Source organism: Phaseolus vulgaris, chromosome 11 (genome assembly GCF_000499845.2).
Source record: "Phaseolus vulgaris cultivar G19833 chromosome 11, P. vulgaris v2.0, whole genome shotgun sequence".
NCBI classification, from domain to species: domain Eukaryota; kingdom Viridiplantae; phylum Streptophyta; class Magnoliopsida; order Fabales; family Fabaceae; genus Phaseolus; species Phaseolus vulgaris.
This window is the reverse complement of record NC_023749.2, coordinates 50,457,420-50,463,419: the sequence shown is the minus strand read 5'-3', so window position 1 is coordinate 50,463,419 and position 6,000 is coordinate 50,457,420. Positions and strand designations below refer to the sequence as shown.

The following is a 6,000-nucleotide window of genomic DNA, read 5'->3' as shown; positions in this document are numbered from 1 at the left end:
AACTTACGAATGCATATTACTTAAGCATCCTTAACGAGTGTTTTTCTTTATTATTATTAGTTCCTACATATGATATAACATTCTGAGGGTCAACCAAGCACAAGGTCCCAGAAGCTAACATTTTTGTAATTTTCATTAAATAATTTTGTATTTTTTTTTGTTTGTAAAATAAATATTTTCATTAAGTTGGTAATTAATATTGAATTGTAGTGTAATAAACGAATGAAAGAGTATGAGTGTGACTATTATGTAAATCGACGACGATTGTAAGTCAGTATTCAAAGATATTGGGACTATTTCTTTATATCATAAACTTTGTTTATTTTATGCTCTAATTTTAAGTTATTATGTGTTGTAGTATTTTATGAATAGTCAAATCATTGATAGTCATGAGTTGCAGAGTATTACCTTGGATTACAGAGGAGAGTGCTGAGGCAGTTGCAGAACTGAAACGAACAAATGGACCTGCCATTGCAAAGGAAGCCAAGCAGCAATTTCTGCATCTACTCATTGCAAATGAGTGAAAATAATTGAAAATGAATGAAATATTTGTATACTTACATAATTGATATGAATGAAAATAAATAAATATTATCACAAATCTTTCTCTCCTTTTTTTATCATAGTAAAGGGACAGTCCTCCTTCACCCATATCACATTAGAAGGACAGCATTGTTCATGCAGCAGGTATCAGTTTCAGTATTTTAACCATCTCCAGATCCCACATTAGTCAGAACTCTGACAAGTATCTGGAACTCACAAAATAAGAACTCAACACTTACACTGTTGAAATCATACCTTTCTCGGCCTTTTGGCTAAGATCAAGTGTAGTATCTGTTCTTATCAGTTTAATATCTGATATATGAACCATTGGTTCATACGATATTAAATTTATTTGTTTCTGAGAGAGGGTCAACTGCAGTGGCTTGCTACTGAGGCTCTCAGGCATCGCTCTTGTTTTGCACTACTGCAAGAGAATGGTGCATCTCACTCAAAACAGTTCAATTTTCTTTTTATTTTGGTATGATGGATTTTGTGTTGTGTTATTTATGTTTATTACCATCTACTCTTAAATCTCTATTTATATAATCACTGATTATACACCCCTTCAATCAAATTTTAGATTTTCACTAAAATCAGTGGTTGAACCTTTAAAATAGGTGTATTACACAAGACTAAGACTATGTAAAGAAGTTGACACCTCCCACTGGACTGCACTGTGAGCTCTTTAGGTCCCTAATGGCCTGGTGAGCCTAGTTTGTTGGACTACACTTTTTTTTCAAAATCTGATAATTTTACTTTGAACAGATTTGTAGAACTTTTACCAAAAAAGAATAAAACTTAATATGAATCTAGCTGGGGTTTGGATACTTTGTCTACATATATATGAATTTGATACATGCCACTATCAATTCACTATACTTTGAATGCTTAGTGGTAGTGAATTCTATATCTTTTTCTAGCTGTATTAGAAGAAGGGGTTCGTTTGATTAAAAGTCTTCCATTCTATGTGGTGTGCTCTCTTCATTCATCAGGCTCAACATATTTCTATGTTCCTTCCTAATTATACAATGTGAAATCTGAGAAAATTGCATTGTTGTCCTTCTCATCTTTTTGTAATCTTATTGAACAACAATATGGTCTCAAGAAGCTGCATTGACATTGTTACAAAATAACTATCATGAATTAAATTTTTGTTTAGAACATTTCACAACTTCAACCTTGTCATGTTCTGTTACTTATTTGTTTAAAAAGACTCACTCCTTCAATTTTGAGGCATTCAAAATCAAACTTCAGAGACTATGAAAAGAAACAAACAACATAATATGATAGTACACATAACAAGTTCAAGTAAACTATTGGAAGACGAATATACTCACTTCTCAGTGTCAAATTTGAACATTGATTTAATTCTAAAATTATTTTGTACTCTAGAATTCCTGAAGCATCTAAATCAAGGAACATGTGAACTATTTAACTAATGGGCTCTTTAGCATGTAGCATCAATCCCTTTAAAAACAGTTTAACTATAGTAGTTGATTATTGACCTTGCCCTAATGCAAAAGTGTGTTGCATTCTTCTTAATATAGTTTAACTATAATAATTTATTACTGACTTGGGAAGGTTACATGTTTTTTCCTTTTTACTATTACTGTGTTGAATTTAGAGCTTAGTTATATTATAGAATTCATCATACTATAAGATACTTTGTAAAACAGAAATATGAAGAAAGAACTTACAAAAATTTTAACAGGTTCAAACATTTAACTATTTTATACTACATTATTAGTGAGACTGGTTTCACAACTGTGGAGGGATCACTGCTGCAGAGCCTGGTGAGGCTGGTCTGCCATCACTTTTTTTTTGTCAAAATCTTTTTGGAATGGTAAAGGTCTTCACAGATCAGAAGAAAAAGGGTTAAATTGATTTACAAATTGCTGGAGGATGTTTTGCCTGATGCCAAGTACATGAATTACCATGAATAACTACTTCTAGCTATGTTAACAAACTCTTCATCACTACTAGTGACATGAGGCTCTTCGTTTGATTGCAAGTCTTCCATCCTAGAGGTGTGTCTGTTCTTTTGATTGCAAATCTTCCATCATGTGAGGTGTGCCTGTTCTTATGCATGAGGCTCAATATCTTTCTACAGTTCCTCCTCACATAAACATGTGAACTATGAGAAAACAGGATTGTGGTCATTTTCATTTCTTTCCCTTTTATATTAAACACATTGTTACAAATAACTGGCATGACTTTTTCTTTGTTATGAGAAAATATTAAACTAACAGGTTCAAGTTTGTCATGTTTCTGTATTGGATTTGTTAGACGAAAGCTGTCTCCTACCCAGACATTCAAAATGAAACTTAAAACTGTATGGAAGTATATAAAATTATTTTTATCCTTATTCAACTGACAAAGTTCCACATTTGTCAGGACTCTGTGAAGAAGATGAAGCTCATAATTTAAAACCAAAATACTCACCTCAAACAAATCATACCTTTCTCGGCCTTTTGGCTAAGATCAAGTGTAGTATCTGTTCTTATCAGTTTAATATCTGATATGTGGATCATTGATTCACACGATATTAAATTTATTTTTTGAGGGAGAGTGTCCATCACAATAGCTTGCTATTGGGACTCTCTGGCATTTCTCTTGTCCTGCACTACTGCAAGAGTCTGATGCATCCCGCTACAAACAAGTTTAGAATTTTTAGATTGGGATTCTTTCATTCTACAATTTATACTACATGTGAAGAAGTAAATGTCCTCAAGGGCTTATGTACACTTTTGAAATTATAGTTATTAATAGCGTGATTAGGTTAGTAACATTTTGATTTGGAGGAAAATGTGGATTAGGAACAATAATAAAGTTTTTAGAAGTAGTTTTTGCATTGGTACAGATCAACACATGGTTATGGATAATCAACAATTATAGAATTTAGATTACCCTAAACCCCCCTGATATAGGGTACAATCCAGAGCATATAAAGAAATAATATTGACTGGACTTGCATATAAACTTACATACATATAATCATCTTATTGTACATATATAATCATTTTAGAGGAGATTTTATCATTGCGGTATCTAGACTTAAAACATACTCATTTTACTTTATACTTGTATACAATTCTTTTTAGTTCACATCATCCAAATATATTTATTAAGAATTAAAATAAATTATTTGTAAATATAAAGTTCATAACATGGTCTTTTTTGGTGTAAAAGCATGATCATTGTTTGGTAGATACCAACACTATAACTATTTTAGGATATGTTTAGAGTCTAGTTTGTAGTTTAAACAGAAATTTTCTTTGTTCAATGCAGCAAACAGAGAAGAAAAAACAGATGAAGAACTCGTTTGCAACTGAACTAAACTAAGTTCCAAACACATACTTGCTCACTTGAATGAAATACTAATAAAGAGAACCAACTAACAACAGCTTAATTTTTATAACTCATTACTTTTAATATTACTATTTGTTTTTAAATAATGTGAGAGGCATCAACCAGACAGTAATATCCACATGATTTCATCATCAATTCAAATAAAACTTCCTTACTACACAGCAAAACATTATAGCACCAAATCTTCAATTCAAATCAAACTTCCTTATTACAGCAAAACATTATAGAACCCCTCTCTCATATTAATTAACAAATATGTGATACATACAAGACCATTATATTAATTAATATTTGATACATTATGATAGCTTTGGGAACTAGAGCTACACAAAAAACATCAATAAAACAATCGACACAAACATTGAACAGAAATTAAACAAATTATATATCTTAACACGGTTTGACAACTTAAACAATAAAACTATTGTTTGTGGCTAAACTTAGTTAAGAGATCAGTGAAAACAGAATCACAAGGGAGTTTGAGTCATATGGTCCAATCAAACGAGTAGGTATTTTGATATCCCCCAAGTGTATTTGGTAAGAGCTCATTCATAGTTTCTTAGTTAGTTATGTCTTCTGTTTTCATAAGTTATGTATTAGAGCTCATTCAAAATGTCTTTCTCAGTTACATAATTCTGCATGCATATCTATCTATATATACCTTGAACAACAAAATACAAACTATTTTCATAATATTGTTTAGAATTAAATATTCATATTGATTAGTCTTGTGGTTTACCAGCTATTAATTTCATGGTATAATTATCCGGAGAATGTGATTTTGTACTGTGTACATCAGTAAACCAAATGGTTATCATTACTAACTTGATTGTTGAACTGTATAGCTTGTCATGCATAACTATTATCCTTTTCTGTCCAAAGATTTTAGGATACAAATTAAGCTTCTTCCTGATTAAATATATCATCAATGATGGTAAAATAGATTATTAGAGAAAATTTATATATGTCTTGATGGTTAGTTGGTTTTGATTGTTTTTTTGGCATAACTATTGGTTGGCTTATTTCTACTGTAAATAATGTAAAGAGATTCTTTTAAAAATCACACCCCAGGTCATGATCTATGCGAGTTACAAGTATCATAGAGTCAATCGTATCTGCCACTAATATCAGCCTTACTTTCAAAATAGTTTCTGATATGGTTGTTAAGGAGAGTGACTTCCTTGCCACCCTAGATTTTGTGTCTATCAATATATGCAAAAGAAAACTGCACCAAAATCCTGCAATGCCCCAAACTCTTTCTCCAAACACGCACAACTGTTCTTTATATAAAATCTTAATATAAACTGAAAAGAAACCCTGCATATGATCTTCTCCCAGGTCCCACATTAGTCAGGACTCTGACAAGTATCCGGAGCTCAGAAAATAAAAACTCAGCACTTTCAATGTTTAAAGTATACCTTTCTCGGCCTTTTGGCTAAGATCAAGTGTAGTATCTGTTCTTATCAGTTTAATATCTGATATGTGGATCATTGATTCACACGATATTAAATTTATTTTTTGAGGGAGAGTGTCCATTACAATAGCTTGCTATTGGGACTCTCAGGCATTGCTCTTGTTATGCACTACTGCAAGAGTCTGATGCATCCCACTCTAAACAAGTTTTGAATTTTTACCTATTGGTTCTTTTGTCTTACAGTTTACACTATGTGAAGAAAATTTCAATCAAATCAAGGTCTAATGTACACTTTTGAAATTATAGATATGAATAGTGTGTTCTTGTTATTTGTAATTGTTGTTTTCGTATTCAGTTTACCTTAATCCCTGCTGATGTAGGATTGGATATCACTTTTGCTGCTGAACTACTCTTCCACTGTGTGATCTTGTAATAGTTCGATCTATTTAATTTAATTTATTATTTATTGTTAATAAAAAATATACTCATTTAAATATGTTTTCAATGTATTTATTACCAATATTCAATTATATATACCTACAATGTATTTATTACTATTCTCACAGGCTTTTTTTCACTTATGTACCTATAATTTCTCTGTCAAGGATGTCAGATGGCCGAGGTGAGTTACAACAAGTGGGGACATTATGATGATGGAACACCACTGTGGCTGC

At 31.5% G+C, this 6,000-nt stretch overlaps 3 non-coding genes across 3 annotated transcripts; all 3 read left to right on the top strand.

Annotated features, from left to right (window-relative positions):
• Positions 1 to 794: 794 nt before the first annotated feature.
• Positions 795 to 991, top strand: LOC137811947 (U2 spliceosomal RNA). Its single transcript, XR_011081204.1, has one exon. It is a non-coding gene; the product is annotated as a U2 spliceosomal RNA (small nuclear RNA).
• Positions 992 to 2,997: 2,006 nt separating this feature from the next.
• LOC137811900 (U2 spliceosomal RNA) lies at positions 2,998 to 3,193 on the top strand. The gene has a single exon (XR_011081193.1). It is a non-coding gene; the product is annotated as a U2 spliceosomal RNA (small nuclear RNA).
• A 2,133-nt stretch (positions 3,194 to 5,326) lies between these two features.
• On the top strand, positions 5,327 to 5,522 carry LOC137812090 (U2 spliceosomal RNA). The gene has a single exon (XR_011081230.1). It is a non-coding gene; the product is annotated as a U2 spliceosomal RNA (small nuclear RNA).
• The last annotated feature ends 478 nt before the right edge of the window (positions 5,523 to 6,000 follow it).